The sequence below is a fragment of the Atta colombica genome, unplaced genomic scaffold, assembly GCF_001594045.1.
Source record: "Atta colombica isolate Treedump-2 unplaced genomic scaffold, Acol1.0 scaffold32, whole genome shotgun sequence".
In the NCBI taxonomy this organism is placed as follows: domain Eukaryota; kingdom Metazoa; phylum Arthropoda; class Insecta; order Hymenoptera; family Formicidae; genus Atta; species Atta colombica.
In genome coordinates this window covers 2,047,818-2,074,090 of record NW_017259426.1, presented here as the reverse complement: position 1 = coordinate 2,074,090, position 26,273 = coordinate 2,047,818, and the positions used below count along the sequence as shown (strand labels likewise).

Here is a 26,273-nt window from a genome sequence, read left to right as displayed (position 1 = left end):
ATATATATAATTTTATTTATATATACAGAATGTTCACATGAATTGATGGTACAATCGGGAAGAGGACGATTTTACATGAAAAAAATATATTGAAAACATAGAATAAAATTTTTTCATGTGAGGCTTTGTTTTTGAGAAAATCGATTTGAAATTTTCGGTTATGTGTGCATTTAACTTTGTATCAACTTCGTGGATCTCGCTATAAATTATTATTTCTGCTCATGTTTGTGTTTTCTTGTATTGAGTTTGTATTTTATTCTTGTAATCGAAAATATACAATAAAAACAGGATGTTCACGATAAATTCTATTACTTTATAAATTGTTAAAAATGTTGCCCATTCTATCGAATGTACAATTCTGCTCTTCGAAATAAATTTCTATGAATGCTTTCTGACGTGTTTGGTACTTTAATTTATCAATTAAATTTGTATCCGGTGAATATTTAAAGTTGATTTTCTCAAAAATAAAATTTTTTCATATGAAAAAATTTTATTCTGTCTAGTCTCTTCGATTTATTTTTTTATCTAAAATAATTTCATTCATGGTTATACTATCATTCATAGTTATACGAATACCCTGTATATCTTTTTTAACATGAACATAATATTTACTAAAAAGACTACAAATTTCTCTCCTCTCTTCTTTTATCTGTAACATAATACCTTCGTTCTGCTTAAATTCTGTTCTACTTTGAAATTATTAATGGCTTCAATCTTAATATGTTATTATCGACTCATTCGCAAAATGATTTTAATATAATTGACATAAACGAGTACTTTGATTTAACGATCATAATTTCACTTCGCGCGAATGATGTAAACGATACAAGTTTATCAAAAACGAAAGCTGTATTACGATGAGATAAAAGAGAGGCGAGTAAGAGGACTATCGTTCATCGCGAAACTCCCCAGGGAAGTGAAGATGTAGTTGTAGGTCGTGCGAGTCAGGTTATCCCTGCACGCAAAAGCGGGACGGGACTGAAATCGAGAGAGGGGCGGATTGCCGTTCCACCTTATCACCTACCAAATAATGGAGGCATATTGAATAGATAGCCGAACCTAACCGATATCTATCTGATCCTCGAGTCCCGAGGGGATATTAAGAAATCGGTCCTTTTCCACGCCCTTCGGGTATCGCGCGGCAGCCGTTACATCGTATACGCACACGCGGGAATGTATATCCGAATAAATTCAGAGTCTTCTCACGTTTCCCTCTTCTGGATGCTTCGGGATTCACAGTTGAATCGCTGAGGGAAAAGCGCATTTTCTTTGCGTTTTCTCTTGATACAAACAAATTTTGTATCTCCGTAGAATCAATCTGCGACAAGTATTTTCGACATAGAAAACTACGACGCCGAGGAAAGTCGCGTAGAATAGTGAATATCATGAAATTGCATTTGTATACACGAATTTTTGTTAAAATAAAATTTAGCTATAGATCCAAAAATAATAATTTTGTTAGACGATCAAAATTATATAGGACTCTCAAGCTGGATAGAATTTTAAAATTTTTTACAACATTGGTTCTTATATTTGAGTTGAGCATTCTACATAATTATTTTAATAGTCCAACAAAATTATTTTTAGATTTGTATTAAGTTAAATTTTTAAATACTTTAGCAAAATTGATTTTCTATGTATATGAGTGTAATCATTTTCTCAATATTTGTATATTACAAAATTATGTATGTTTTTATACACGTTTTTATACACGTTTACACACATATCGATGTTTTCTCAGTAAAAATGCATACAAAAGATTTGTTTTTATTTTGGCTCAAGCCATGAAACTAATTTTCCAGATAATGCATTATGTCGATGATTTCTTTAAACTGTTATTAAAAATTATTTTTTTACGTATTCATTACATAGTTTATATTTATATTTGAACAACTAATTGTAAAACTATCAATGCATACGTGGAATCTCAATTTTAACACCTGAATAGTTTAAAGAAATTATTAATATAACATGGCACTCTGTCTGAACAATTAGTTTCGTGACTGTATATATCGCTATCACGTTAAGAGAAGCAATAACGTCAATAATGTAAGATACTTTTAGCGGTCTATCCTGTCGAAATTGACGTTAACATCAATAAGATGAAGATGATTACATTCGAAGTGTATTACATGCTGCAACCAATAGCACGAGGATCGAAGTGCTTCTCATACTTTGACATTCGCGCGCGCGCACATACACGCAGGTACGCACGCATGCCGAGAGATGGATGAACTCGTTTGTATAATACATGCATACATAAGCATTGCATATGCAAGTGTGAACGCGATCTTATTTGTGTGTGTGTCTTCCTTTGTATCATTCGTATGTATCGGCGCACATATACTTTCCTTCGACCCGAGCGAGCAGCGAAAGAGAAGAAAAGAAAATTCACATGTTCGCGCCGCTTGCTAGGAGTATTGGATTTGTTGGCAGTGTGTTCAACAAATGATTGCACTGCTACCGCCGCGGAAAAACTTTCGGTTCGCGTATCATCGCCGCCACCGTTGCTACATTTTCTTGATTCTCCTCCGTTTCTCGGTCGAGACCGAGGGTTGTCGAACGAAGAAAGTTTACAGGCTACAAAGCACTCCCGGAGAAAGTGTCGAGAGTCACAATCATCTCAAACTTCCCCGCTTTCGTCTCACTTTCCTAGACGAAATATGTGACTGAAAGAGAACGCGCGTAGATACATGTTACAGTGAAATGTTATCATTTCATCGTGAAACCATTATTTCCAATGCGGTTTCTAAAAACATTAAAAATAAAATATTAGTTTAAAAATAAATGTAAAAATATTAAAAATTTTTTCTTTTCAAGACGAATCATTTTAGCTTCATATGTATCGTACGCGATTTCATTATGATACTAGTGGAAAGCCTCGTAGATTGAAAATAATATTCCTGTAAATGTAGTGAGTTTGAAAATCTAATCATCAGGATGCGGCGCGATGTGCGTCGAGGAATTTCACGAGACGAGACGAGATGGCAATCGGATCGCTTTCGCACGGTACGCATACTTGATGAAGCGATTCGAGAGAGATGGAAGTCCCCATCGCTTATATTAATTTGCGGCGGCTAAGCGCCGATTCCGAGTGCGGTCTCGTATGGTACGCACTCTATGCTTTTTGTCGTCGTCACATTATTAAGCACGGTTTAAGCATTCCGTTCACGACACGCACCGATTGAATAATGGTATCTGAGATTTCATCCCTCGCGAAGAGAGGAAAGAAGAACCTTGTTCAATTTCTCAATAGCGGAGACAAATAAAGCACTCTCTAAGAGTTTAGAAATGTTATTTATAATTTTTAATTCGTACTTCCCAATTATTTTTTTTATACAAAGACAAATTTCAATAAAAAAATAATGATATTGATAGCGAGAATTAGAAATCAATAAAAATACAATATCGATGTTGGAATCATATAATTTACGCATACATTGATAAATATCAAAAGTGCAATGATAATTTAATCCCTTAAATAAAAATTTTGTTATTTTAATTTTTATATATGTGTTGAAATGTAAATCAATCCATTTCTGTGGTCAGTTTCAAAGTAAGCAACATTCATATTGATATATACTTAGTAAATAATAAACATTTTTTTTTTTAGTTAAATTGTTTGACTCATTATTTTAATTTTAACGACATATTGAGTAAAAGCACTGGCAATCTACAGAAACGATAAAAAATAATTCAAATAAGGTATAACTTGATATTATTGAATTTAACAGTGTATGACGCTCGCTTACCTGACGTGTTATGTCACTTGAGAGAGATTTTTGTCACCTTCTTTACTCGCTTTTTCATTTTCCGAATTTGAACGAATGAAAAGAAAAGAGGAAAGAACGAATGAGACGCGTAAAAATTCGGACCCGATGCGAGCAAATCGCGCGCGTGTCGTCTACGGCAGGTTGTATCCGGGTACTGAAAGCGCAGCAGGTTGGTCGAAGGTAGAACGAGTTATACGGTAGAGACGAGCGAGCAGGAAGGCAAGCGAGAGTGGTTCCTTTCGCGAGAGATGCGCGAGCCACGTAATCCTTTCGAAGATCCCGTCTGCACTCTCAAGCAGCGGTTTTTTTCTCCCAGCCGAATAAATAAGCGGGAGCGGTTAATGAATAGTCAGCACTGGCGAGCAGTTTCGAATCGAATTATTCGCGATGAGATTTTCAAATCGTATCATATCAGTTCTTTGAATCTTTGAGTCTCTGGAAATAATCGACAGTTTTTGGATATCACATTATGTGTTCAAACATAGATCTCATTTTGATTTAGAAATGATAATTGCATTGTAGATACGCGATGGATATATCGACAAAGTGTGATTTCTTGAAAGCTTTGATGGCTACCGTTATTAGATTCTTATCGACATTATGATTCTGAAATTATGCCATGGGATTAAATCGGTATCAAGATATTAACCGATGAGAGAAATTAGGCAATGTAATATTCGCTATATTCGTTCTTTTAAATACGTCTATTATTCACAGTAATTTTATATACGTCAAGATGACGAGAGGTCATCATAGCAGATAACCAATTCGTATGAATATTTAGTGTCTATTTGCACGAAGCTGAGAAATGATTATCTTATATAGATGAATTAATTAAACGCAAATTAAACATGTCATTATATTTGCAAAGCAAACGGATATAAGGTGTCCAATATGCAATTTCTCTTATAGATCATTGTCTTCATTTTTCTGTGATTCTTTTGAAATATTAATCTTATAATATAATTTTACATGAAATGGCAACGCGACTCTTCAAATTAATTATCTCAAGGAAATATCAAAATAAACTGATATATTATTCAACATCCGCGGTATCATGCAGAAATTCGCGATAATAGCTCGCGCTTGAAGCTTTAATTCACCATAATATATTGATCGATTATTCTGCCAGGCAAATATTCATACGTCGGTCGGAAGCCGGCGGCGGACCGTAAGAACAAGTCGGTTCTCACGCGAGGACATGCATTTCGAGCATCGCGGTCGCGTTCATTCGCCCGTCTACCATGTCGGACGAGTCCTCCATGACAGACGTACAGGATCGGGCTTTTCTTCTGCCCGCTGTACCGCGCATTAATTACATCGCGGTTGTCCCGGAGCATGACAGAGACAAAGATCGCGGCAGCGAAATGGACTTGCGGACAGCGCTTAAATGGACTGTGAGAAGGAGGATGTCGCGAATGAAGCAAATTAGCTACTTCATACATTTATTAACAGATGACATATAACGTAAAAGGATGTAATATGAAATAATAATGATAGTAATAATATAACTCTATTGAGAGAATGCAATATTTTTTTTTAATACAACAGAACTTGAATAATAGGAGGCGGATGAAAAAATTTTATAATACATGCACACGAACAGCTTCGTTGAAATATCTACAAATTAATTAGATACTGAAAATAATTTTGTTGGATCATTAAAATAAGTATGCAGGACGCTTATAAATTGAATGCTAAAATGTCAAAATTTTTTGCAACATTATGCTTGAGCGTGCTATGTAATTATTTTAATAAATCCAATAAAATCATTTTCAAATCTATATCTAGCTCTAAATCTATATTTTTAGATACTTCGATAAAACTGTTCCTTCCGTGCAGTAATAAAAGAAGAAGATGACTACATCGAATTTATAATGTTAAATTATACTCAATTTGAATTATTTTTAATCATTTCTGTAGGTTGCTATTATTCCTCGTCATTAATTTAATTAAAATAATAGAGTCGAACAATTTAACTCAAGAAAATATATTAAATTTGAAAAAGAATAATTAAAGTTGGGCTCTTGAGGTATAAAATAATAAATGAAAAAACGGACAATTAATATATTAAATTTGACTTAATTTAGTTTATTAAGCATTAATATAAACTTTAAAACAGAAGGATTGATTTACATTTTAACACAGAAATTAAAAATAACAAAATGTTATTTAACTCAAGGGATTGGATTTTCATTATTCCTTTGATATTTAACAATATAGAAATTAATATTAAAGTTGCGGCATAGTATTAAATTATTTTTTACAAATCGTCTTCAAAGTACGCGTATTAACTGTTAAATGTATCCTGCACAATTGAAGAAAAGACATTGACTGTTTCTTTTTCACGATTGCGAATGCACGTATGCAGGTATGCGCAGAGTACGGGCAATGAGAGAATACGAGAGATGAGACTCGTACTCAGCAGCAATGGGTTTTGTGAGATTCGTCGTCGTTGTCTTCGTAAGCGAGACACGCGTGTTCCTCGTCTCTTTGGTCGCGGGGAATGTTATCGGACTGTATCATGCAACGGTTTTCATTACCATTCGTGCACGGAAGACTCATGGATTGCGACCGGCACCCTTGAAAAACACGATTTGATTTATTACGAACCGCATAGCCGACGTCGTGCGATGTCGTGCGCGTTCGCCCTTTCTGCTTTTTGAACGCAAAGTATGCCCCGACAAGTGTACGAGACACTCCGCAATGCGTAGATCTTGTCTGAATATTTTACACGACATATGTATCTTCAAGGTTAGGTTTTAAAACAACTGCGCGATTAACCTTGCTTTGTAAAAACAATTTATTACGTTGTAAGTACTTGAAATAATAATTATAATACAACATGAATGCACACATGTATGATTAAAATATTGTGATAATTATATTTATCAATTATTTATCTTTAAGAAAGTGCTAATATTTTAATATAACAAAAAAACAAACGATTTATATAAATTATAAATTGAATCAAGAAATTACACGTCGCTTCAACGTTCTATCATTTTCGTGCTATTCCTTTAAGCATGGCATCAATATATTTCACCCGAGGGTAGATCGTTGCGGTTTTACGATTGTCTATTATTACGAGGAATTTTTGATCGAGATTGGACCAGCAGAGATTATCGATAAAATTAGGCCAGGTGGATCCCTTGACCGCCGTCGCTGATTGATGATCCATGCGGAGAGTTTAACGCGTCGGAAGTGCCGATAATTTCAGCCTTGGTGCTGTCCTCGTTATTACGGAACGATCTGATATTCTTTTTAATGTGAAGCTGTTCGATCAACATACTTATCGGCCACCCAAAGACCGTGCCGATTAATCGCTGGCAAAAGTCTTTAGCATTGAACGATGTAAACATTTTATATACAAATATTGTATCATACAATAATTATATTTTGTAAAGATGATTCGCGGTCACACTCTTTTCTATAACATCATGTTATCTGAGTATGATGGTCGATTTTCTTCTAGCAAAAGGCAGCTTGTAACGTCCGCTGCGTGTTCTCCCTTCAATTTAAGTACTTCCCTTGTGTGTTCTGTATCTACCCCGAATCTTACATAAGAATATAAATGTAGCCGTGTGCCAAACTGTTTGGAACGTTGCCAGCGGTCAGAGGATCGATTTCCTGGTAAATGTGAGTCGGCTTGCCAAACGTTCTTTATATAATTTGTTATGCCTCGTTGTTTATTATCGTGCTTCGATCAAACTATATATCTGCATCAAACGTCTGGCGCCGCAGTCGTAAACGCATTTTAACGAGATGATTTTAACTTTATAACAGTCCTGTTAATATGCTATATCTTATAATTTGATGTAATGAATGAAATGATAATTTTTTTTATTTAATTAATACTTATTAAGTCATTCCATGTAAGTTTTTTAGGATTCATCTAGGATTATGCTTAGACATAACATTTGGACAATTCTCTATAATAAATCAAAAAGGATTTATCGAGATTAACGTTCTATTAGACTTTTAATTTTTGGATTTTAATGATTATTCAACCTATGTGAGTTTACATTTTATCTTTTGTTTTTAATTGTGTAACGGGATCACCTTTTCAATGATTTAATTTGATAATTGATTATTTATTCTTTTTTAAATTATGTATTCATATTAGACTACATTATATAATTAAAAATAATTATATTAATTATTTAAATTTGCAGCTGAAGGGGATTAAAGTTTTTTTTATATAGGAAATTGATTTCTCTATTAAGTACATTTAATTATGTAATTATTTAATTTATTTTTTCTGTTTTTAACATCTTCTTTTTTTTATTCCTGTATTAATTTATTTTAATTCGTTATTGATCCATCATTAAAAAAAACTATTTACCGTCACACAGTTGACTTACTGTCTGTTTTTTTATTTTAAAGAAATATGGAAAAGTATAAATGTTAGTTTTCCTCTTCCTAGTTCTTTAATAAAGTTGTTTGTTGAATTTTTTTCGACAAGATCAGTGCTTTCGAAAGTGTAGAGCAGAAAACAGAGCATCAACCCTGCCTTCGTTAACTCTTACATTTGTCACTCTGTTAATCCCTATTAGATCAGACCGGATTTCAAACCCGTTCTACCCCTCCTGGCTATGTGCTTTTGCGTAGCAAAGAGTAAGCTCGTTTGAAAAGTGAGCATACCCCGTGGGGTCGTGTCGAACACTAGAGAAGAGAGAAAAGGCGAACGTGTGAGGGGACAGGGGTATGAGGACGGAGGAAGAAGATACCCTCGGGTCTCACTTTTTAGTAGAATACAACTAAGGTTAAATCGATCTTTTGTGTCGAGTGAAAATTCAGTCTCGGAGAAATTTTCACAATTTGTTTTCTCATTTATCCATCTTTACGACAATCGAATACCTAGGAGGTTTATTTTTTTTTACTTAGGCTAATAACATGATCTACATCTCTTAGTTGTTGATAACAATTATTTCTTTAATAGTAACGTTTTGATTCTTACGAAGAATCTTACGATTCACTTCGAGCAAACGATCGATGAACTTTGCATTTGGTGAGCATTAATCTTTCACCTCGTTTCTTTTTCTTTTATCATTCTCGAAAAGAATGACTCTGATAAGGCCATCGACCTTGATTACGAAAGCTATCGAACGCTAATGCTGAAGAGCGTCTACTGGGGCGCTTGGGTTACGTGTCCTTCGGCTTGTCCGTGCGAAACGGACAAGCTGCAGATGGACCAGCGACACGTCCTAATACCCATCGTGAGTTACTAATCCTTTAAACGGATTACCAATTAAACGTGTCGCCCCGCTTCGTAGGCTGAGATGTACAAGGGAGTGCGATAGTCGCGGGGACCGAGGAGAATTTAAGGACGAGGGAGTTAAGGGGAAAAGGGGTTGGAGGGGTTCGTGCTAAGTTTGGAACCTGACTATTTCCGACGCAAGGAGGTAAGAGAAAGGGGCGAATGAAATCGGTACCGTACTACATTGCGAAGTGTTGTATTCTGCAACGGGTGTTACGTTTCAAATCTCAACAGAGAGATCCGCTTAAGCGCGCGCGTATACAGCTGCCAAGCGTTGTATATTTGCTGTCATGTCACAAAACTCGACACTGCCCATCACGTCGTTATCATCTCCGTTACTCGCACGACACGATCTCACTCCTTCGGTCTAACTACATATCTCCACAGCTGTCTCTCTCCTTCCCTCCCTCTCTCTCTCTCTCTCTCTCTCTCTCTCTCTCTCTCTTTTTTTCTGCCTCTCTCTCTCTTCCTCCCTTTTCTCTCGTTGCTCTTTGTCATAGCTGAGCGCTAACTTGTTACATGACAGTTTTTATTTTCATGATGTGAGGTTTCATCTATGGCTTCGCACGTACACGTACGCATATACGAGCCCAGCTCGGTCCATCTGTCATTTATGATCAACTACCATCCTCCCGGGACATCCTGGCAATACCTCTCTGACTGAGGCTGAAAGCCATCCGTCCAGGGACGTGAGTTTGAATTCGCGAGTCATAGCGCGAGTGAGCGAGCGAGCGAGCGAGCCGAGCTGAGTCCTATTCCCGGTTGTATGTTATCTTCTTAAAGCTGACTTTGCTGACTCGTATAAATTTATTATGGCAGTCGATTTCTAAGAGATTGCATTGTGCACGTGTATAAAAGGGATATGTACGGATAATCTCGAAAGAACAAAAATTCACGGCAACACGTCAAGCAAGGGAGCAGCCGATCAAATCGGCGTGGTTCGTGTACATCTTGCCTGGCGTTTTGCCAGCGAACGAGATGTAAAATACTGTTATGCGGATCAGCCGTGATCCCGTCAGATCGCAGGATTATGTCCATGTGGAGAGACGACTTTCCAATTTATTCGCGTAAGGATGAAATCTCGAGATCATGACGAAATCAGTCAATGAGTAAGTTTCCTCTTCTGGATTCAAAAGATAAGTATCGAGAAATCAAAATTTATAGGAGCGACACACATCCGAAATCGCACTCGCCTCACAACGACGCAACGGCGTGCAGCGGACACGAATGGAGATTTCGCCGTGGAAAATATGTCAATCATTTTGGTCTGACCCCCGACGCGTGCATGCTCCGTTTGACATCGCCTCGCATCTGTTGCGGGGACCTATCGAGAGTCCCGGCTTTGTTAACGAGACACGCGCGTTGCGCTTTACCATGTTACCGAATAATACATCGCCTGTATAATGCTGTCGACACGATTATTCGAGTTGGAATCGCCGGAACAGCGATCTCTCGAATATTGTCGTCGCAGAAACGGAGACAGCTCCCGTTAGCAGTAAAGCGCCACGAGCAAGTATATGTCGCAGATGTCGCGGCGATGTAGATTGTCACGTAAACGCTTGTTAACGCGTAAAATGAAGGCGACAGTAAGAGACGTCGAATGCGTCGGTTTAACGAAAAGTCAGCACGACAAGCAATATGCCTTATCGTCGTTGCCAGACGACGCTTTGCTTGGCTCGCGGCATTGTACGGTAATCGTGGTGACTCATCATACGTCAGCAATCAATCAACTAAGCTCGATCGGTCGTGAGATTGACGGAGTAAAACCGCACACGTGCCACTCACAACAACGATGGTCGCAGATTTCCAATAATGATACTTATCCAGTGCATTTATTAGAGGTTTTATCGACAGCTGAACGAGAACTGTCTCGCTATGAATCATAAATGAATGTTATTAATTACGGACTTTAATAAATTGGCGAATTAGCATGGTCATGTTAAAATATTATCCCTACGATCTGATATTAGTATTGATTATGCCGAAGAGCTCCTCGCCCAATATATCGATACTGGAGCAACCAGTTTGGCATAATGACAAACGTGATTACATACAATTAAGCAACATGAATATTAATCTTTTTAATGTTTGATTATCTTTACAAAATATTTGATATGCTTATATTAATATTTATATAAAAATTGCATTATCTACATTATTCTACTTTTTTATCGAAAAAACAATTTTATCGTATCTAAAAATTTAGCTAAACATATTAGATTTGAAAATAATTTTGTTAGATCATCAAAATAATTATGTAGAATGCTGAAGCATAATGAATAATACTGCAAAAAGTTTTGATATTCTAGCAAACAGCTTAAGCCCTACATAATTATTTTTGTTTAATGGAATTATTTTCAGATCTGCTTTTAATTAAATTTTTAAATTCTGTAAAATAGAGTAACTTTGGTCCAAATAACAATGCCCAAACACTAAAGTCAAAATTGAGATATAAAATGTGAATTGAAAACATTTTAAGACCTCTTAAAAATGTCTTAAACATCTTAAGATATTATATGTCTTGATTTCGTCCTAAGCATTTTTTAGGACCAAAGTTATCCCGATTAGATTAAAGTTATCCTATTTTACTTAAGTTATTCTATTTTAAAAAATCGTTTTTTTCATGTTTGGACGTTTCATTTATTAGAAATTTGTGGTATTGATATATTTAAAGTCATCGAAGAGAACGAGATGCATCCCGTTAATTATCTCTGCATTGCATATCTCTGCTGGAAGTTCTTGTGGGAATTGAAAGGTGATAAATGACTTCACGGTTTGATATTATCTTAAGTGACAAAGTCACGCACGTAAGCAGTCGGTTGGCTCAACGTGTCGTAACAGCCAGGATGTAACGTGACGAGTGTAGGTGGCCGTCATCGTTGTCGTCGACGTCGTCCTTGTAGTTGGGAAGAACGTTAGTTATCTCTTTGGGCTCGCGGAGGTGAGGCGAGGAGCAGGTCGCCTGAAAGAAGCGCTTAACGAACTGACGACGACATTATTGTTGTTGCTGGGACCCGGACGGATTCGGCCGACTACCCGTTCCCTTTATCGGATGAAGCCAGAAGGCAGACCTCGGCCGTTTGTCCTTCCCTTCTCCTCCCATCCTGCGGCGATTTTCTCTCTGTTTGCACTCTTTCGCTCATTCGTACGGGAAGAAAAACTGTATGACCGAGGATACGACGAAGGGAAAGCGGAGAAGGAGAGGAAAGGACAGACGCGATGAATCTCTCTCGATTTGACTCTTAATGCTGGGCAGGGGCTTTAATTAACTCGTCGCTACTTTTTTCCTGGTTCGTGTTTGTGTTTTATTTACGTATGCTCGGTGATTTCAACCGAGACAATTATATGTTTTTTCGTTTTGATATTCTCAAGAAAAATCGTGTTTGTCGACAGATTTTCCCAAGGATGTTAATATATATCTAACATATTGAGACTTGTTCTCGTCTAAATGTTTGAAATTATATGCTTCTCATTACGATAACACGACTGAGATTGCATGATGACTATGTTTCCTGTTAGTAACTTTATATAATATTTTTATAATTAATATATACAGTATGTTCTAACAGTGATAAGTATAATGAGCTGCGACTCACAAAGCTGAACTTGCATACATTGGATATTAATTATAATTTTACCTCATTTATTGAATTTATTCGTACTCCGGTACGAATCCTTGCGTGTGCATTTCAAGTAATTAATTTTTTACATTTACAACTTCTTGCGAACTTGTAAGAGGATATCTCGATAAATTTATAAGATTTCTCGAAAGGATTATTATTATATACATATATGTTTTGTATGTGTATTGCTAATTAATACGCGGCGATAATATGATGATAGCAATATATTATTATCGCAAGGCCATCTTCCTCCTGGATTCATTAAAGACTTTTATCGAGAGAACACAGGAGTGTCTATGTACCAATTCACTTAACGTAACCAATCTAAAAATGCTCATCAGCAATTTAAAGCGACGAGGGCTTCTCGAAGGACAACGGCGACGGGGTTGGATGGGACGGGTTGGGAGGATAGCATAGTCAATGGCAGTAGTCAGAGAAGAACGACGAGGAGAAGATACTTTTGTTCCTTCAGAAGGAACGAAAGGGGCGGTTGGTGGTGAACCGCCACTACCACCGTGGCGACGCGTCTGCCTTCACGCGGCCAGGAATAGATTGGAGGGTAAAAGAAAAAAGTACGAGTAGTCAGGGGCGGTTTTGTGTGTAGTCTAACAAAACTTAATGTTGTTTTAATTGTAATATGAAAACTTTCTCAATATGATCGATTTATTGTATATAACTTTGTACAAAAATAATAGTTTACGTGCTTTTGATTTTGATTTTAAAGAATTGTATTAATATCAAGGAATATTTAATTTTCAAACATTTGTTTATTCCATATGGGATATTATCAGGAGACAAACCAACGCTTATATGATTGCCAATTGACGGCCAAGGTATTGTCAATAAGTATTGGGTCATCATTGGTAAATGACTGCTTAAAATGACCGAGCCAATACCATCTGCCAATACTAGATCCAAATTATTATCTAGTAGTACTCTGCCAGTATCTGAACTGTGACAATCAATAATAGCTTAACACTGAACCGATTATAAAGCCCTATATGGGATGTTATATGTTATATTAAAAGCAGATTATGTAGAAAGTATCTTATTTACTTTGGTTTGTTTTTATTCTGTCATATTCTTGTTAAGTACTTGAAAAATTGTTAACTTTAGGTTCTGAGAAATTACCATCCGCTATTGCGACAAGTGGAAGGCGTAAAAAGAGAGAGAGAGAGAGAGAGAGAGAGAGAGAGAGAGAGAGAGAGAGAGAGAGAGATCCATTTACGAAATGCTCATCGATCGCGTCGTGAGCTTTTTTCCGGATATAGGGTGTACTCCGCCCTTACTGTAGTCGAATCACTGAAGCAAGAGAGGGAGAGAGGGAAGGTGCTTTTCGAGAACGCACGGAGGATTACTTTGATTCGTTTTGGCTTGCAGATTTCGCCTTTTCTAACCGCCCCGTGCCCATCAGCATCCTACTGGTGATTTCACTATGCGAGTTGGGGTAGGAATCTTGAGGAACAGAAACGAGAGGGAAAGCGTACAGAAAATGGTTGCCGGTATTGCGATAACAACGAATAAAATTCTTCGATTTTAAGGCACAAATGTAACATATTTACTTTTCGCAGCGTTAAAGAAGGAATTTAAAATCATCGAATTTCTAAGAAAATTGTAATTTCTTATAGAGAAATTAATTTGTTAAAATCATGGTTGAATCGCTAAGAAAACGGCAAAATGAGTCTGTGTAAAGAGCGAAACATTGTTTTGTCACACCCGCAAGCGACAGAAATTAATAATTCTGTGCGAATGAATTCATAAATGGATATCCCGGCGTAATCAAGACGCAAATGTCATTCGTCACGACGATACAGGGAGATAAGGCTATTGTCGAGTCTGCGGTTATCGGTTTTCTAAGAGGAAAGAGGGTTGACGGTGGGGTAATACCTCCGCGCGCCCAACCGTAAATCATGGTGTTTGCATAAAATATTAATAAGTGACACGAGTCAATCCGGGATTAGATACAAGGGAAGTTGCGAGGAGGGGTTCTTCTATGATATTCGCGCGCGCCATTCTTTATCTATCTCTATTTTATTTTGTTTACGTTGGCTTTTCCCACGAAGGGTCGAGCCGATCCATCGTTGCGTACGTTCTTCGTCGTCCGCGATATACTCTCCTCGACAAATAGTAATAATGCGAATTGACACGTGACGCCGTTGTCGCAACAACAGCAAACATACCACGCTTGAGAAGTGATCGAGGGAGGCGTAGGTTACGCTCTGAGAGATTGTTCGGGGAATCTAAAAGATACGTCTTTTCTGTCACTTCGTCGTAGATCGATTGCAGATCGTTTAGAATTTCGGCGGAAATTGATGAATTAAACTCAAATGAATAGACAAATCTATGTACTTCTAATCTTTAGGATGGAAAAGCCACTCTAGTGGTGCTGAAACAGGTGTCATATTTTAAGGCCACGAATATAAATAATAAATAAGTCTTACTTTGAGGCAACGAATATAAATAATAAATAAATCTTACAAATAATGAATTAACAACTCTCAAAAAACGCTGTAAAATTAAAAAAAATAGATTTTTGCTCTCTAAACAAGCGGAGCAAAGGGTTCTTATAGCGAAATCCGAAAGAGTAACATCCCGATAGAAGGCTTTTGCAATGACGTGTGTAGTGTAATTGCGAATGGCTGTATCAGTGACCCACACTCCGTTCGACACGTGTCGCCTCGTGCATTCGATGCTCTTATCTGGCGACTGCTTTACAGCGTAGGTTTGAGGCTCGGGGGGGTATGCTTCCATTACTCGTAATAATATATTCTTATAACTTCGTACAGAGAGATCTCCCCTTTTCTGACGGGGGATAAAGCAAGACCGAGTGAAACAGAAGCGCGAAGAAGCGAGAAAGCATGTGCTGCGGCACACGCGTTTGTCAATGTTTGCCGGTGTCGACACCCACCTACTTATGCAAATCATTTAATTTAACCCCTCCCGCGTGCCGCGCGTATCCCGAGAGAGATCGTATCTCGAAACCTATTCGTATTCATTGCCTCGACGGTGGGGAACGCGTTGCGCCGCGCCGCACCGCGCCGCTCGACCCACAGCAGCCATACGATCGCGTTTCTCTTGTCGGTTACTGCCAACTGTGTTTATATCGACGTAAAGTCTTGCGCCACGCGTACGTTACGCGCGTCGTTGCACCTAAAGAGATACCTGCAGTAATTGATGTACCTCTGATTCGACCACGCGGCCATAACACATATGATACATGCACTCGGGTTTACGATGTGACTGAAAAAGGCGTGTTGACTCTTTTTACTACAATTTTATTCCCGTATTTATTCGCGTAAAAAGATCTCATCGAGTCATAATAAAGAATAACACACACACAATTCGCACAATTTTTAAAATTAAATTTAACATAAAATCTACATATATTTTAACCCTTAAACATCTTTTGATATGACATACCGAGTTTCTTTAATGAGTTTTTTTTTAATGCTTTTTCAATGCTTTTTCTATTACTTATAACTTTTTTAATAAAGATCCATACATTTGTTTAAATATATTTGTTAAAGTCATGTTTCGATTGAAAAACTATTATTTACAATATATCTATTTTTATGAAAGTAGTTATAAGCAATCGGTTGGGTACGTCATGTAAATGTGTTGTCATAGTATAGTATTTAAGAGTTGATATTTAATTAGTATTCAGAAATTCTGTATAACCTTAAAAAATATGGAATCGGAATTTCTGCAGAAAATCTGAAAAAATCGTTTTTTTTCAGATGGAGAATTTTTCGGTGGAATACATAAGGAGCAATAACGATTGGTAAGTTCTTCAATTCAAATAAAATGATAATTAGCTTGTACTTCGTATTTGAAATGTTAAGGGGATGCTGGAGTTACCAATGGACCGTAATTTCGTATTTTTCAAATCGTTTTATTTTACTTTTACCTTTATACAAAATAAAAAATTTCTCCAGAATAAGAAAAAACGCAAATACTTTTGGAAAAGTACAAACCGATATGAAAATTCCTAATAAAAAAAAAATAAATTACAGTTTTCTGTTACTATGTAGATTCACTTCCTCCACATATATACATATAAATGAATGCAAGGATGTATCTAAACAAGTACTTTTTCATATTTGAATAATTTATAAGGATATCGTGAGAGAGACGTTCAAATTATGATTTTGAAAACTTATAAGAGAAATGGCTTGAAAAGTATGATTTGAGTATATTAATCTCGCATTCATATGATATATAGAATATAGCAGAGCAAGAAATGTACGTAACGTTTTTTTACTTAATGATTTTTCTTAATATACATAATATTTTATTTACAATTAAAAATCTGTTTCATCGACATCGATCAAGTTCGGTCGTCGCTCCAGCATCCCCTTAAGAGGATCCTAAAGCAAAATTCCGACGAAATCAGTAGAGGTGCTGATCGTGCTGCGCATCGCACATCGACATGTGCATTTTTATACTATCAGAGCAATATCTCACGCAACCTATGATACACGCAATCACACGTACGTGTCAATTTTCGTATAACAAATTGTCGCGATAAAGCATCTAAGTATAATTAAATAAGAATTCGTTTGTTCGACGTTGTTTGTCGTGTAACCTATGTGTCTGAAAATCACTATTTCGTACCTATAGCTTTCATATCAAGCAAATGTTGTCACGACTTGACAGCTGAGACACCATGTTACACTAAGAAGTAAAAAATATATCAATTTTAAAATTTTTTATGGTTCTCGATATAGACTCCATTTTTCAGACACGTATTAATACGTATATTTTAATCTTAGGAAAGAATTTTCGAATTGGAAAGAGAAAAAAAGTATTTTTTATACAAAAATTATACGTGCTTACATGGTAAAACAGGAGGCTTTAGATCCCCTTAAGTCTCCTGTTTTATCGAATAAATTAAATGTAATTTTTGTATAATGAATATTTTTTTTCTCTTTCACCGATTCGAAAATCGTTTTCCAGAATTAAAGTATATAAGCATTAATACGTGTCTGGGAAGTGGAGTCTATGCCTAGAACGATCAAAAATATCAAAATTGATATATTTTTTACCATTTCTTAGTGAAACATGGCGTTTCAGCTGTCAAGTCGTGACAACATTTGCTTGAAATGAATGCTTTGCAATCTATATGTACGAAATAGTGATTCCCAGACGTAGTTTATACGAACAAATAATCGAGTTCTTAGAATTAGACTTAGATGCTTTATTGCGACGAATTTGTTATACGAAAATTGATTGTTACACGAATGTGTGACTGCGTGTATCATACGTGCGATATTGATTGCGTGAGATATTGATGTGTAGTATATAAAAACATGTCGATGTGCGGCGCGCAGCGCGACCTCTAGTGACTTCGGAGTTTGAGTTTTGCTTTAGGATCCCCTTAAGACGGAATCCAATTTTCTACTCTCTGTGCTGCTAATCGAAAATTAGCAAGAGGCTGGAGAAAGAAATAAATCATTTCATCGAGGTTAATTATTACCTTAAAATTAGTTTTCAGTAATTATACAATAGATTTCAATATCAACTCTTGTTTATAAGTATTTTATGAATTAAAAGGAAAATTTTTAAGCGTTTAGAATTTCGAATTAAGCGAAACAAATTTCACTCTATCTATTCGTACGTAATAACTGAATATCTAGCTACGCTGGCGACAAAGCGCGTAAGATTAGGATTGAGCGATACATTTCGTAGAATGAAAGACACGTACATATCGCGCAATATACAAAAGCGAACGAAGCGTGAAAGCGCTCGATGTAGGTATCGAATAAATGCGATGGTTGAACGTGCGGTAGCGAGCGATACGATTTCATTACTACGGATGGAAATCGGGAGTCAGCGATTACGATTGGCCGACGATCATGTTCGGCGCGCCCAACGGCCGGTCGTGAACATTGCGGAATGACGTATCGGTCGTGTGGTCGTTTTAACCGTTTTAACGGCCCAGTGGAAAACGAGTGTCAGCAGCCACGCCGAAAGCCGTGTACACACACTCGTAAGCGAGGTCGGACGGATGCAGTAACGATATGATATCGATTCCAATTCGAGCCAGTTGAATCGAACGAAAGAGAGAGAGAGAGAGAGAGAGAGAATGTAAGAGAGTGAAGGAGGGGAGGGGGAAGGGTCAGAGTGAGTACGCGCGAGGGGCTTTGGCGGGACACTGCTGAATTAGTAGCATTGTTAATGCAGTAATCGAGTGCTTCATCGTTGGATGATTCCGATGTGCGGGGTGAAGTGCCATCGGCCACGCCGAATGATGAGAGGAAATGGGTGGAGTGTGTAGGTACGGACATATATACACATATACGGACATGTGCGTGTACTACTCGTGTGATACAACATGTCGTCACTCAGCTAAACCTGTATATTGATGCCGGAATGACAAAAATTTCGTCGCAGATGTGGTAATTGTTTCGTCGATGAAAATTCGATGGGCGTTAAAAACGCGATGCATTGATGATTTTCCCAACATGATGAATGCCGCCGACATATCTGGATTTGAATCTCGCACAGGTATTCAAAATCAGACGAGAGAAATTTATTTTTAATTTACCATTACGATTTAAAAGAAAAAGCATTTTATTTTGGCTATAGTCATAATTCGCGTTAGTCAGAGGATGAAATAGGAGCAAGAGTAAAGGTTTGCGCGCTTGTATTCATGTAGACGACGTGCATCCTCGTTTGTCGCCGACGTTCATTTATTTTTCCCAACAATATGAAAAAAGAGCATACAGAGAGTGCATTGGCACGACTCGTGCCGACGATGAATGGAAACAATTACAAAAGTCAGCAGCGCGATTTTTTTCTCTCTCAAAAAAAATTATTTAACGGAGTGAATTAGACACCAAAAGTGGACCGTGCTTTTGCATGAAATGTGTTTATTTTGTAAATCCCGTTGAATTTTTATTTTTAATCTCAGGTAACACAAAGTCTAAAACGGGAGTTTTACGCACCAAATTATACTTATGTACACACTTAGATTAATATAACATCCTAGAGAATAGAGAGTTCAAAATTTTTATCACGAAAAAAATAAATCATACATATAAAGGCACTTATTACACACTTGGATTTAGAATGTAAAAGACAATATAGAATAAAAATCGAGCTATCTAAAAGATGTCTTATTTCCCGATTTTAGATATTGTTATAATCTGAGATCCTATAACATAACAAATCCAAATGTATAAAAAGTACTTTCATATACATATGTGTGTGTGATTTAATTTTTCGTAAAAATATCACTATTCTATACGTTTAAATGATAAATTTATTTTTCTTTGCAATATAGTAGCTTATCTTTATATTTAAAATTAAATCGCATACGTATATGAAGTCACTTATCATTCACTTGAAATATTAGTGAAAACTATTTCGATTTTAAGGACGATCATTAACAAAAGAAAGCGACACGATAGATTGTACTAGAATTGTTAATTGTTTCAATAAACAAACCATCGATCTCGATCTCCCTCCCAGCGATTTTCCTCCCAAAGACGATCTCGCAAAAGCACGCCGGAATATGCCAGCTGCAATATAGTCGGAGAGCGAAATGTATAAACGGCCGCTCGTGTATTCATGTACTCGACGTGTACCCGCCGTTTGTCGTCACGGCCGACGTTCATTCGTTTTTCCGGCCGAATGAAAAAGCCAGGCGGTGCACATAGCCACGCGATCTGCAGTGCACACACTGACGCCGAGTTGTGTACCGTGGTGGGTGGCGACGCGACGCCCGGCGTCGCGCTCGCTCGCGCGTCTAGCCCGTTTGTCAAAACTCTTTATTGCCGTCCTCCGGGCGCTGTATTCAAAGCGAGGACTCGAATGTACACTGGTCGGAAAAGTGCGCCGCTTCAGTTTTATACATATAACGCGCGCGGTTTGAGTTTTATGATTACCGGCGCGCGGCGAGAAAATATGCGACAGGACACGTCGACACGACCATGTTTTGCCCGTTTTTTCCACTTCCCCGTTACCCGTCTGCACTTGGGCTCTTCGAACAGCGACGGCCGGTTCGTTGGTCCCCGAAGAGATCCGCATTGTCAAAAGCGGAAGTGGCCTTTTTTTCCAGCTCTCATTTCTCGCGATTTACTCTTCGGAAATGCATCGTGATGCGCAAGGGAATACGATTCGCGATTCACTCTGTTACTCTACAATAATATTTAATTATTGCGTGCGAACGATTTCATAGGATTTACTTTTTCTCATCATGCGCTGTTCATTAACATCAATGTTTTTGCCTCAAATGCAGAATGTGTTCCGTATATAAACCTCGCTTGTTTCACGAATAAAAGCGCGAATACGGTAGATACAGCATGAAGCATTAGCGGAATAAAATGGTAATACTGACTATGTTGAACATACTGGGAGGTTGTGGCGGAATTTTGTTTCTATAACACTCTGTTATAGCGCAGCCGTAGTAAATTTTCAATTTTTTTTCACCTGCACTTTTGCCGCGAGCAAGCGTCTAGTTATAACTTCGCTGCCGTTAAATGTTTCGGATAATTAACCAACAGTATCGTAAAAACAGTATCATATTAAAACATGCGATAGCTATTTGTATAACTCTTATAAGTCTAGAGAACTAAATTTCTGTTAACATATAAATTCTATTTTAAAAGAAATTATTCTTAGCATTCTATTAGGTACAAAGTAACAGAAATTAGCAAGTAGTACGACGAAGGGGAAAATATTATTACAGTGAAAAAAAAACGGAAGGAGATTCGTGTAAGCCTAAGTGTTGCCATTCCGTAATAAAATGGCTGCTTTGTCCCATCTCTTTCTTTCTTTTTTCTCTTCTACTCTCGCAAATAGATATAACTTTTGTGACAAGGAAATCCTGCACGCCCCTTAGATGCTCCCGCGTGTTCGTTTGTGTACATAATACATATGTATGTATTGAAAAGATTTGGACAAGAACTCGCGTGTCCTTTCAAGCAAAAGGGGAATGTCTAAGTCTTGAATGGCAGAACGGAGAGAAGACTGACATCTTCGGAGTCGCCAAGCATGACGTGTCTTCGAATTTAGAGCGTCGAACTTTTCTGCCTTTATCGTAACGTGAATATGACAGATTCAATCTTGAATGCTGAAAATTCTAAATAAATTTAGATCTTTGTATATTTTAATTTACAGTTTATCACGGAAAGTACGATTTTGATAAAGCATCTAAAAAATTCTTTAGCTAAATACAGATCTGCACTGAAAGTAAGGATTTTTTTTTTTTTTTAGTAAGTCAATATCTTTAACAAAAGATTTGTAGATAGTGACAACAAATTATTGTTTTAATATTTGTTATATATTTGTGCTTATAATTAATGCTAGTCTAACTGCTATTCCAATCAATTTATTATTAGTATATATTATTAGTGATAGAAGCAATTTATGTAAAACTTAACCTATTTTTTGATAGACTTTTATTTGCTAGCAATACTGATTGTGATTTGTATCATAAATATTATTTGTTACATTAATGAATAATGAGAAACTATTCGCAAACTGATTGATCCATTTTTCTATTAATCAATACATTTATCATCCTTTTTTTTGTTTTTATAACAAATTCATTTCTCTCAGTGTAAAAATAATTTTGTTAGACAATCGAAATAATTATATAGAATTCTCAAGCTGATATTAGAAAATCAAAACTTTTTGCAGTATTGCTCATTATACTTGAACATCTTATATAATAATTTTGATAGTCATAATTATTTTTAGATCTATAAATTAGCTAAATTAGACACTTCAGCAAATTCTTTCCGCTATATTCTTCTCGCATTTATATAATCTTTTGTCGTTTTTTTTTCCTTTTTTGACACGTGAAGCTCTAATTTTAATCCAATTCATCCCATTCACTCGCTGTTACGATCGCAGAACACATGTGATATCGTGATTTCAGAAAGATATCGTGGGAGAGAGTTGAAAGCGTAAAGGACAATCAACGATCCAGACATCACCGACGTAACGTTTGATTGTATAACGCCTGTTACGACACGCGCTGCAACACCAAAACTGTACGACGAAACGGGCAAGAACGTTTAGCCGAGTGAATACACGATGTGCATTCTCTGCCGCATAGGGGTCGGATGTACAATGGACATGAAATCCGAAAAATGGGGGGAGACTGCGGATAATTGGCCGGAGCGTTTGCGTAGCGTCAAATCGCGAGGTCAATTCGCTCGCATTGCGAATCTGGCACCTACTTCTCCCCCCCTCCCCCCACGTCCACGCGCTCCCCACCCTCCCCCCCCCTCTGCTCTTCAGCGGTCCCGTCGACGAAGGGGATGAAAATCGAGGTCTAGCCGGGAATATATGGATGACGCGGTCATTCGCGCTGGCGTCTCTGCATCGCTCGTACGATTGTACACGTGCTTTTGTGTACGCTCGAATCGGTAAAAAAAAAATCCTTTTTTTTCTTTTGGAGAGAACAAAAAAGAGATAGGTTGACCCGGCCGGCCATTGTTAGATTTTATTTGAACGCATATCGGGATTCACCTGGGCTCTAACTCACAATGCGAGAAATGGAATTTCGATTACGATCGCTCATTGCCACCATGCATTGTAGAATAGGCTTCTCGTGGAAGTGATACGCGTCATAATGCTGATAAAAGCCCGTACATGCATTTTCATGGATGTTCGAAGTATGCGAACGAGACTTGAGAATCTCATCGACTAGGTCCGAGGATTTAATGCGCGAGCACGTAAACGAGTTTGTTTTTCATAACATGACGAACGAGCGGAGCGCACGTTGCGCACATTATTTATGAGATTATCGTAGATTATGGGAAGGTGATCCAGATATCAAGTGACTTTCTGCCAAGACCGACTTACTATGTCGCGCATAATGTAACTTCGTTGAATCGGCGATTTATCATTTCCAAATACTTTCTGAAAATTTTGCATTGACATGAATTTCAATAAAATTAGCGAATACAAAAGTAGAGTTAGTTGTAGAAAAATATATATTTATGATTATAATTGTATGTATAAAATAATTATGGTTAGGAGGATCCATTTTTATAGTTACATGCTATAATATATTAATCTCGTAATATTAATAATTATATTTACAATTTTATAGAGAAAAATATATTTTGATACATAGAATCGTAAATATAATTATTATTGCTAGCATTATACAAAAAAATATGGCGCTCCTAACAATAATTATTTTACTATCTAATGACAGTCACAAATACTGAATAGTTTTCTTTCAGTGTAGAAAAGACATAATTTTAGTTGAAATTTATTTTGGTAAAAATTTAAATGAAATTCAAATTTAAAGAACACATTGGTTATTTTGTACTGGATGTTTAATTGGATATTTCTATGTTAGTTCTAGAATTAGTTCAGGATGCATTCGTATATGATATTATCTCTTGCTTTTTTTACGTCTTCGGGAATACTTTATTCCGCGTGTCACGCTGTTTCGTTCTCTCGTCTATCACATGTGTCTATTATGCGTCCATAGAGCCGCGAGAAAGATACACACGAGGGCTCCAGGCTAATCTGGCATGCTCTTAGGGTGGATTCACCATGGTATTGCCACTCTGATAAATAAATCAACTCGTAAGCAGTCACCATTAGGGTTCTGTGGTGTGTATGCAATACTTACACCCTTATACATCCTTCCTTCTTGGCATTTATTCGCATTACCTCCGGGCCCGTTTTGAATATCACACGAGAGTCGAGCTTCTCGTAACTTTCACACGCCGCGGCTTAACGTTATTCGTTTACGCGCTCGTAAAAACAAACGGCGAGACTGAGTAAAGCACGCGAGCATTTTTACCGCGGCGGTCGTACCGTATACGAGCACATTGAATCGTGTCGACGCAGCGTAACAGATAACATTGGTACATGCGGAACAATGTCAAGGCATTATGTAACCGATGTGCGCAATAAAATAATATCACAGTCTATGTTCTGTCTATGTACGAATATGATTCGATCAGGTTTTACATCAAAACTATGAAAATAAACGCACGGTTCTCGCACACTTTTATTGTCAGAATCATGGGATTTTATGCAATAACGGAGGACTGCGTAGTATTAGATGCTGAAACGATTAACGGAGAGGTACTTTCCGTTTTAAGAGAAAAATTCTGTAGAGCTTTTCTCTACGCGAGAAATATCCTTTTCTTCGAGAAGAGAAGATTTTAGGACGGTTCAAGCAGAATAATCCCCGTCACCGTGCCGTCTACCGTCGTCGACAAGGGTGGAAAAAGTGGATAACCTTGCTGGAAGCCGGTCGGCTAAGATGATGAATCTAGCGCGGAAGCACTTATGACGTACGACTCGGAAAAGCTTGGTAGGGTGACTCGTCGCACCCTGCAGCTTTGTTTTCCGCATCAGCGGCATCGCCCCCGGTTGGATTACTCGGGGTGATCAGCTATGAAATTAACTCGCTGTCCCTCGCGCGCGTTCTCTATCACTTCCCGACTTTGCTTTTCTCTCGCCTATAAAATAGGCGCTAAAAATTCCACGTGCTACAATCAAATAATAAAATTGTGTATTCTTTTATGATATTGTTTAATTTGTACAACTAGAAAGATTAGAAATTTTTATCAAAAATATACTTCAATATAACCATCTAATTTTAATATATTAAGATATGGTCGTTATAAACTTGATTTACACTTTGCACTTGAATATTCAATTTATACAGGTGCTTTCGTTATTCCGCTATATGTTTCGATCACGTCAGTTATTTTTAACGATGCTTTATCATCGCGCAACAGCAGCATTGTGCCTTTAAGCAAACAACGTCATGAACGCAAGAAGCATTCTCGGTGTCGAATGGCGTTGAATGGACGCTTAATTTACCGAGCATACCGTACATGAAAAATACTGCTAAGTTAGAATCGTGGTCCGGCTGGATCGACCGTGGATCATCCCACCTCTGGTTGATACGGAAAAGGTCGCGTCATCGTCGGGAGAGTGAGAGAGCCTCCTCGATCATCCAGCACGTCGGCTGTATAAATATCTTCTTCCTGCCTATAAAAGATACCCGTAATTACGGCGCTTTCGAGCAGGAACACGTCCAGCACTTCTGCGAAGTCGATACGTCACAACGACGCCTCGTTGCCTCGGGATGGCGGGGTGGATTGAGGTAGCTGGCGGCTGTTTTGCCACCGATCTTCGTAGAATCGCGGTTACGTTACTCAGTGAAATCCACGGATCAGAGTCTCAAGCACGTTCGCAGTGGAAAAAAAAGAGGAGAGATGGAGAAAGGAGGATATAATAATCCATTTTGAAAAACTCGTGACGTGGTCGAAATTACTCCAGCATCTGCCTGGACATCATGTAAGCTGAATGAAATGTTTTTCAGTCCTGTGCGGTCAAATTTATCCGTTGAAACGGATCGTGTATCCATCATAACACATAATCCTCGATATTTCTGATATTTATCAGACTACAGAAATTGACATGATTAACATGTAACGTATAAATAAAATTTAAAGCAGAATTTTAAAAAAGGACATTAGCTTTCTTTTTTATAAAATTTAATTTGTCAAATGTTTCATATATATAAAGTGAAAATGGACCGAGAAGATTCAATGCAAATGAATGAAGAAAACCATATTCAATGATCAAGGCAGGTCTTGGTGGCTAATAATATATATATATATA

The 26,273-nt window shown here is 37.3% G+C and overlaps 1 long non-coding RNA gene across 3 annotated transcripts in view; it reads left to right on the top strand.

Annotated features, from left to right (window-relative positions):
• LOC108690388 overlaps nt 1-26,273 on the top strand; it is a 315,031-nt gene that overhangs the window by 37,339 nt on the left and 251,419 nt on the right. For all 3 annotated transcript variants that reach the window (XR_001931879.1, XR_001931880.1, XR_001931881.1), the window contains exon 3: nt 16,394-16,437. This is a non-coding gene — a long non-coding RNA (uncharacterized LOC108690388). The remainder of the gene's footprint in view (nt 1-16,393; nt 16,438-26,273) is intronic.